Consider the following 9,966-nt stretch of genomic DNA (forward strand, 5'->3'; position numbering starts at 1 on the left):
CTTGGACATGGTTACTGACACATAGAACTGATTGGAGCCAAACAGATGTCAGCTAAGTTTTTGAGAGAACCTTATTGCTGAAGAAACTGTGAGCCAGAACTAAACGAGCTATCTGTTGTGTGAGCCTTAAAACAGTATTTGGACCTCTGATCTTCCATGAGAAGGACACAGGCTTTGAGGTTTCCTAGGATGGCATGCTTCAGTCACAGCCACAGGGAATAATGGACAGGAAGAACCTCCGAGAAGGTGGGCAGTGGGCCACAGAGCTTCTCCTATAAAGCAGATCAGGCCTAATCACACTGCTGTGTGTCTCCCATTATTCCTTTTTCCAAATGGGAATGTTTATGGTGGTTATACTCTTCCTGCTCCATCGTTGTATTTGGGGTGTGGAGATCAGGAGCAGATAACTTGTTTTACTTAATAAGTTACTCAAACCAAGAGGAGCCGCACCCAGATTTGAGAGAACCAAGCATCACCCGGGTACTTTGGACTTTGAGCTGGATACAGTGATAAATGGGATTTTCATCTCATGATAAAATTGTGCCACAAGTCAGTTGTCGTGGAAGCGGACAGACAGGAGTTCTGTGTTCAGGGTATTATCAGGGATCAACCCCTGTGGAGTGTGGGGGGAGGAAGGGAGAAGTCAAACTGCTTTGCAAGCCCAAAAAAGCCTCCATTGACCCCATCAGAGTTGTCCCACATTAGCCTAAAATGGCTAAAACTTTTTTTTTTTTTTGAAAGAACAAGGGATGCGGGGCAAAGGGAGAGAGAGAATCTCAAGCAGGCTCCACGCCCAGCACAGAGCCCGATGCAGGGGCTCGATCTCAGGACCCTGAGATCATGACCTGAGCCGAAATCAAGAGTCAGAGGCTTAACTGACTGAGCCACCCAGGCACCCCTGAAGTGGCTGAAATTTTATAGAGGCTCTGTGTTGACAACACTCTCAGCAGCTAGAGAAATAAGGCTCTTCTCAAGGGGGATCCTGAGTGGCATATTTCCGTGTGCCCTACAGGGTGGCTGTATTCCACATATGGAAGGAAAAATGAAACAGAGAAAGGCTGCATTTCCCAACGAAAGAAACCAGGACTCAAGTCAAGATATATCTGATTCTCCATCTCCTGAGTCATCGTTACTCAAACTCTGGCCAGCCAGCCAGCTGCATCGGAAGCATCTGAGGTATTGGTTCAACATACATATTCAGGAGGACTTCTGTGGAGATAAAGCAGGCAAGATGCCAGAAGAAATACTTCCTTCTTTGAAGTAGATGCCTCAACCTGAGGAGAAAAACCATTAAGGCCTGGCTGGGAACAAGCAAGCTGGCTCGTGAAAGAAACACCAGTGAGGACACTGTGTATTAAAAAGCCAGAACCATTAAATAGACATAAGTAATTTATATAAAAAACCTTATTTAGTGATTAAGAAATATTTCAGTGAAACTAATATGAAAGGAAACACTGATAGATGCAGGGGGCACATAATTAACTTCTTTGTAGAAGAGGACCAAAATAATACAACAGGAAAAGAACACTTCGAGGTATGATTTTTTAAATGTTGCCGTAATAAAGGAAGCTTTGAGTCTATCGTCATAAAGGCACATGAAGTCCCAGGAAAAACTGGCACTTAATACTGGGCACATAGTAGACTCTCAATAATACTGAGTTTTTAAAAAAGATTTTATTTTTAAGTAATCTCTACCCCCAATGTGGGGCTTGAACTCACAACCCCAAGATCAGGAGTCGCATTCTCCATCAACTGAGCCAGCCCAGTGCCCCAATAATACTGATTTTTTAAAAATACATTTCCCTAGGGCGCCTGGGTGGCTCAGTCGTTAGTGTGCTCTCTCTTTCTCTGTCTCTCAAATAAATAAAATCTTTAAAAAAAATACATTTCACTGTGAGGATTGGAAAGAGTTTCTCTGTGCCTCTTATCCTTTTTTTTTTTTTTTTTTTTTAAAGATTTTATTTATTTATTTGAGAGAGAGAGAGAATGAGAGAGAGCACATGAGAGGGGGGAGGGTCAGAGGGAGAAGCAGACTCCCTGCCGAGCAGGGAGCCCGATGCGGGACTCGATCCAGGGACTCCAGGATCATGACCTGAGCCGAAGGCAGTCGCTTAACCAACTGAGCCACCCAGGTGCCCATGTGCCTCTTATCCTTAAACTAAGTGCTTCGTTGCCTGAGGAAATCATCATGGAAGCCTTGTTCATCTCTCAGTGCTAACAAGTATGCAAAGAAACGTGTATAAGGAATTTTTAGTATGGTTTATAATAGTGAAAAAATAGAAACAACTTAAATGTCCATTGGCTGGTTAAAGAAAGCACCGAATGTTCATACCATGAGTACTATATAGTCACCAAAATGTTGTTGTAGAGGATAATTACATGGAATCATATTCAAGAAATATTAAGTTGGAAAAAGCGGATTATAACAGAGGATATACAATTTAAACTAATTTGTTATTAGAAACTAAGGGCACCTGGTTAAGCAGCAGTCAGTTAAGCATCAGACTGCTGATGACAGTCTGGGTCTTGATCTCTGGGTCGTCAGTTCAAGCCCGGCGTTGGGCTCTGCTATCATGGAGCCTACTTAAAAACAAAAAAAATAAAAATTAATTTAAAAAACTATACGTACAGGGTAAAAAGCTTTTAAGGATCTAACCAAAGTATTAGACATTGGTTATGTCCTTGTGGTGGTAAATGGGTGGTTGTAATTATTTTTTTTTACAGATTTTATTTATTTGACAAAGAGAGACAGCGAGAGAGAGAACACAAGCAGGGGGAGTGGGAGAGGGAGAAGCAGGCTTCCCGCGGATCGGGGAGCCCCATGTGGAACTCCATCCCAGGACCCTGGGACCATGACCTGAGCCGAAGGCAGACGCTTAACGACTGAGCCACCCAGGCGCCCCTGTGGTTCTAATTATTATTACTATTGTTGTTTTATTGATTTTCATCTAACTGCACTTCCTAATCTTTTCAGAACAACTTGTATTGTTTAGTTAGTTTTTTAGCAAATACTTTATTTTCTTAAAAGATTTGTCTATTTGAGAGAGAGAGTGTAAGTGGGAAGGGGCAGAGGGAGAGGGAAAGAAAGAATCTTCAAGCAGACTCTGAGCACAGAGCCCAATGTGGGGCTTGATCCCACGACCCATGAGATTAGGGCCTGAGCTGAAACCAAGAGTCAGACACTTAACTGAAAAGCTACCTAACCATACTTCTACATCTACCTCCAATCCCAACCATACGATGCTAGAAACATTCATACTCTTATTTTCTCAAGTCATCAAAGCATTTTGTCTGAATGAAATCACATGGTTCATATTAAGAGGAGACGTTGTCTAAAATCATATCTTGGGAAATGTAATGTAACTACAAAGCAACTCTGTGCAAACCAGGCCACTGTATAGGAATTCAAACTTAGTTCATCCATTTCTCTTCTTTTCCCAGTATTCTTGTAGGTGAACCAGTCCAGTGAAGTACTAGAAGATTCGGTTGGGCAGAGTATGCTATTTGCTTACAATGAGGAAGCACCCATGAATTAAAATTAAATTGTCTTCCATCTTAAACTATCTTTGCATTTATTTTCGCCTTTTAAAACACTGAGAAATGCTGATGTGCACACAGGCACAGAAATTTGTTCACATGGACAGTCTTTCACTGTGCGTGCTATTTTGTAGCCTACTGTTTTTTTCACTATATGACAAATCATGGATATCTTTCCATGTCAGTAAATATATGTCTATATCATCGTAAGCAGTTGCCTGGTATTCCTTGCAGTGGATATGATGTAAGTCATTTAACCACCCCTTTTTCCAATAATTACTTAGGGTGTTTCTACTTGTTTACTCTTATAATATATATTATAAAATGATACTATTATAAATGTAATGCTGGTAATAGTTTTACAAATTATCAATTTGCTTTTCCCCTTTGCTGTTCTGGGGTTGAAAGCATTCAGTGGACACTTACCAAACAGCTACTGCGAGCCCGGCAGGTAACCCCACAGACAGTAATCCCGGCTCTCGTGGAGCACTGTGCCCGTGGGAGGATCCAGATCATTGAGCCAAGAGGTGTTCTGAGCAGAAGGCACAGCGGGGCACAAGTGATGGGACAAGAGCACCCCTGGTATGTTCGAAAGCAGCAAACAAACCAGAGTAAGTGAGGGCCGAGTAGGTCCCAGTGGGCCAATGAATGCATTTGGGTGGGCATGATAAGGGAGCCAACAGAACGTTTGGAGCAGAGAAGGGAGATAATTTGGTAGATGTTTTTATAGGGTCATCTCAGCTGCCATGTTGAGAATATAGGGGAGCAAAGACAGAAGCCGGGAGACTAGTCAGGTGAGAGACAACTTCGCTTGGACCAGGGTGGGGAGCAGCCAAGTTGCAGGCAGGATCTAAGTTGGATGAGTGTGGGAGAGAGCGGGGCTTCAGGGGTGCCTCCCAGGCTTGTGGCCTGAGCAAGTGAAGGGATGGAGTCACCATTTACTGAGCTGAGGCAAAAGGCTGGAAGGTAGGAATTTGCTACATGGAAAATGCAAAGAGAAAGAAAGACGGAAGTGATACTCTAATTGATACTGAGATGGGATTTGGGAGCTGTCGGCCACAGCACAGGCCAAGGTGAACTTAGTTAAGACCAACAGAGGCTGCTGAGAGTGAGATCAAACCAAAAGACCAGGGGCTGCTCTAGAGGCCAACAGGGGACAAGTGGACAAAGTGAACAAATCTGTCGCCCCCTCCTCCTTGGCATCACCAGCCCCTCCTTGCCCCCAAGGCAACCCCGTCTTCTAACACCATAGCCTTGCCTCTTTTTAAACTTTATAAAACCTCAATCATATGTATGTATTCTTCTGTGGTTTTCTTTGTTTAGTTGCTGTATGTTCTGAGATTCTCCCAGGTTGATACTTGAAAAGAGCTCTACTTATTTAGACCAACTGTAGAAGGACATTTCTACTGTTTCCGGGTTTTGTTTTTTCTTTTCTCTTCTCAATAAAGCTTCTATAAACATTATTGCCCATCTCACAGTGCACACGTAGGAGAGTTTCCCTACAGAATATACCCTGTGATTGACTTGCTGGGTCTAAGGGTAAGTGCACGCCCCACCCCGCGATCAGTGATTGCACCAATTTACACACCTGCCAGCAGTAGGGGTGTAACGTTCCCAGTGTCCCGCCCGCTTGAGAACATGAAACATCATCAGTCCTTTTGTAGTTCGCCAGTCCGGTGCATGAGAAATTATACCCTGCTGTTTTCTTACTTTGTATTTCCCTAATAACTGATGAGACCGAAGACCTTTTCATGTGTTTATGGATCATTTGTCTTTCTCTTCTATGAAATTCCTATTAATGAATTTTGCCCACTTTTCTAATTTGTAGTTTCATTTACTCTTCTGTAGGAATTCTTTACATATTCTGTGTACCATTGTTTTGAATGCTATTGATGTGGAAAATACCTTCTCCCAGTTCGAGGATTGCATTTTCACTCTTGATGAGATGTATTTTGAAGAGGGGACATACTTACTTTAAAGTGGTCATATTTGGCAATCACCTTCTTCTAAGAAATCCTTTTCTACCCCTGTGTCATAAAGGAAGTCGCCTATATTGTCTTCTAAAAGTTTTGTGCTTTTGCCTTCACTTTTAAGTCCTTAAGCTACCAAACTAAGTTTTATATGGTGTGAGGTAGAGTCCAATTTTTTTTAATTTTATGCATTTATTTGACAGAGAGCGAGTACGAGCAGGGGGAGCGGCAGGCAGAGGGATGTGGGGCTCGATCCCAGGACCCCGGGATCATGACCTGAGCCGAAGGCAGACGCTCAACTCACTGAGCCACCCAGGCAGCCCCAATTGTATTTTTTTAGTATTGTGAGAAGCTATACTTTTCCATTCATGAACTTTGACCTGAATTTCTGTGCCTAAAGGCAGTTCTAGGAATTGAGAAAAACAGATAATTGCAATAAATTCCAAGAAGCAATAAATTCCAAGGAGCAAACCCAGATTCTGAGCAATGAGCACCCTGAACTGGAACCGGCCGCCCGGAAAAAGGCTGTATGATCATCCCTTCTCTGAGTCAGCTGACTCACTCGGCCAGTACTTCTCCACCTTGAGCTATGCCTCAAGAAAAACTTTAACTAAATTTTGCTCAAGGAGTCACTCTGTCTGAAGTTCTTCTGAGTGCAGTAGTTTGGATAAAGTGTTTGCCTTCACTTCTAACTGGTCTCAGTTTCCATGTTGATAAGATGCATCTCCAATATGGCCAGTACCACTAAATCTATAGGCCGGTTGAATCTTCCAAACCATGACCATGACTTATCTCTCCATTTTTATATAATTTTTATAATTTTATAATTCTGTCTATACGGTATATAGAGTTACAATTATTCCTAAGTATTTGATCGTTTTAGACGTTGCACTGAATGGTATCTTTTAAAATTATATTCTCTGTGTGTTGTTGGCATATAGAAATGCAATCGATTTCTGTATTTAAAAATCTATCAGGGTTGCCTGGGTGGCTCAGTTGGTGAAGCCTCTGCCTTCGGCTCAGGTCATAATCTCAGGGTCCTGGGATCGAGCCCCATGTTAGACTCTGCTCAGCAGGGAGTCTGCTTCTCCCTCTCCCTCCTGCTCGTGCTCACTCTCTCTCTCTCTCTCTCAGATAAATAAATAAAATCTTTGGGAAAAAAATCGAATATTTTTCATCTACTGAGATAATAGGATTTTCCCATTAATATGTTAATGTGGTTAATTTGGATTAATAAATTTTCTTTTTTTCTTTTTCTTTTTCTTTTTTTAAAGATTTTTTATTTATTTACTTGAGAGAGAGAGAAAGCACAAGCAGGGGGAGCAGCAGAGGGAGAAGCAGGCTCCCCATTGAGCAGGGAGCCCGATGTGGGGCTCCATCCCAGGTCCCTGGGATCATGACCACAGCTGAAGGCAGACACTTAACCGACTGAGCCACCTGGGAGGTACCCCGTAATTTTCTTTTTTAAAAAAGATTTTATTTATTTAGAGAGAGAGATGGGGGAGGGGCAGAAGGAGAGGGACTCTCAAGCAGAGGGGGCTCAACCTTATGACCCCAAGATCATGACCAGAGCCAAAATCAAGACTCAGACACCCAACCGACTGAGCCACCCAGGTCCCCCTGGATTAATAAATTTTCTAACGTTAAGCTAATCTTGAATTCAAATATCTGAAGGTTTTGGTCCAATTTGGTTATCTGTAGTTTCTGCTGGATCTCACCCATGGGTCCTTGTTTTCTTGTTTGTATGTAGTAACTTTTTTTTTTTTTTTTTAATTTTACTGTGAGCTGCAAGGGCCAAACTATGCTTATAAATTCTCGGAGAATTTTTGTTTAGCCCTTTGTGGTAGACTCAGTTAGTAGTCCTGCAGAAAATAGATGAGTGGTTGCCAGGGGCTAAGGACCAGGGGGCTGTGGAGTGACTGCTAATGGGGACAGGGCTTCATTTGGGGGTGATGACAATGTCCTGGAATGAGAGTGGGGATGGTTGTACAACTCTGTGATTATACTAAAAAACACTGAATTGTTCATTTTTTTAAAAAGATTTTATTTTTATTTGTCAGAGAAAGAGATAGAGGGAGAAAGAGCATGAGCAGGGGAGAGGGGCAGAGGGAGAGGGAGAAGCAGACTTCCCGCTGAGCAGGGAGCCCGATGGGTTTGGAGCGGAGCGGGGAGAGGACTCGATCCCAGGACTCCGGGATCATGACCTGAGCCCAAGGCAGACTCTTCACCGACTGAGCCACCCAGGCATCCTTGAATTGTTTACTTTAAATGGGTGATTTTATCTTGTCTGGGGCTAGCCCTCAGAGGACACCTGCTTCACGGGGAGGTGGGAAAAAGGAAGAATGGTTTGGCTCAGAAGAAGCAAGGCCATGTATACTCTGGTTTCTCTACCTAGACAAAAAAGGCAACTGTTTATATATATAAGTTCTGAATATATTCTATGTGCACAGAGGAAGGTCTGGAAAGTTATAGTCCAAAGTGGGTAAGGTTGTTCCCTCTGGGGAGTGGGAAGGGATGAAGGAGGGGTTTTTCTGTACTTTATATATTTGTGTATTTCTAATTTGTTTTCTTCTTAGTTCACTCACATTGCGTTGCGTGAATATGCCACAGTTGATGGGCATTCGAGTTGTTCATAGGCTTTTCCTGTGAATGAAACCATTTTCATGAGCATTGTTGTACATGTTCCTTGTTGTACATATTCAAGAATTTCTCTTAGATATATATACCTAGGAGTGGGATCGCTGGCTAAGAGGGTAGATGCATGAACTCATATGGACTCACACTGTCTCTAACACGTGATATTTTAAGTCTTTTTAATTTTTGATAACTGAGTGGGTATACAGTAGTATTTCATTATAGTCTTGATTTGCATTTCCCTGGTCACTAATGAAGTTGAACATCTGTTCATATGTTTATTTCTCCATATGTGAGATGTTTATTCATATTTTTTACCCGGTTCTCTACTGGATTTTTAAAAATTAGTAATTTAGGGCACCTGGGTGGCTCAGTCGTTAAGCGTCTGCCTTCGGCTCAGGTCATGATCCCAGGGTCCTGGGATCGAGCCCCGCATCGGGCTCCCTGCTCTGCGGGAAGCCTGCTTCTCCCTCTCCCACTCCCCCTGCTTGTGTTCCCTCTCTCGCTGTGTCTCTCTCTGTCAAATAAATAAATAAAATCTTTAAAAAAAAATTAGTAATTTATAGTCCTTTGTATATTTATAACAGGAATCCTTTGTCATTTGCGTATACTCAAAATATTTTCTCCCAAAGCACGTGTGGTCTTTTTTGCTTTTGATTTTGTCTTTTGATAAGTAAAAGTTCTTAATGTTAAAGCCAAATTTATCAACATTCCGTTTCAGAGTCAGTGGTTTATAGACATTGTTTTGTTAAGAAATCTTTTTCTATTCCCCAAAGTAAAAGTTCTTTGCTGATGTTTTCTTTCAAGAGCGTTTTGACATTTAAGTGTGTTTTTGACATTTAAGTTTTTAATCCATCTAGAATAGACGGGGGGTTTTTTTGCATATGGCAGGAAGAGGGTTCCCATTTTATCTCTTTCAATATAAGTAAACCTTTTCCACACTTCTTAATGCAAGTCTTTGTTGAGTTACCTAACATCCCAACGGTATCATATACCACAGTTCTACACATGTAGGGGTATGTATCAGACTCTTCCTTTTGATAGCTCTCGCTCTGTCCCTCTCAGCTTTCGACGGTTCCTTTGGGGTAATCGCGAGGAAGGGAGCCATCAATCATGTGATGTCAGCCTCTTCTCAGAGAAAACTGGGTGATGCGGCTGCAAACTCTTGTCCTCGGACTTTTTCCTTTTGGCTATGAGCTACCCGAGGGTCCACAGAAGATTATATGGAGTAATAAACTGCTGATAATACTGTGAGGTTACTAGCTTGGGGTAAAGGAGGCTAGGTTTCCATCAGGTCTATGGATGGGGACAGCTTGAGCCCTGTAAGCCCAGCAAATGCTCGTTTTGTTCAGAAACCCTTCTCTCATTAGGACGGCTGCTTTAACAGCACCAAGGTATTAGGATGGTAAGGAATCCTGCTGTAGGATTCCTAAGGAATGTCGGTTCCCTTTGCTTCCGCGATCCCTCAAAATTTTTGTGGCATTAACAGTAGGAGATGTGGCCCAAGACAAGGAAAAAGAGTTTGCTCTTGGATGCAATCAGGCCTTTCATCACCGAATTGCAGACAGCAATGCAAACCACAGGGTACCTGCAGCCCAAGGAGCCTTAAAGGCATTTTCGCAACGTTCTGGGCCCGCAGAGATTTCTGGGTAAAGCCTGGAGTGGAAGGGATGGCTTCCCCGCTGTCCCCACGCATTAGGCCCAGGGTGTGGGCCGAGCTGGGGACCCGCCACAGCGAGAGCGCCCTTTTCTTCCCACCTCTGCGCCCTTCTGGGTTCAGCCTCGGGGTCCGGGCGGGGGCGGGGCCGGGGGCGGGGCGCGGGCG

This window comes from Phoca vitulina, unplaced genomic scaffold (assembly GCF_004348235.1).
Source record: "Phoca vitulina isolate PV1807 unplaced genomic scaffold, GSC_HSeal_1.0 scaffold119, whole genome shotgun sequence".
In the NCBI taxonomy this organism is placed as follows: domain Eukaryota; kingdom Metazoa; phylum Chordata; class Mammalia; order Carnivora; family Phocidae; genus Phoca; species Phoca vitulina.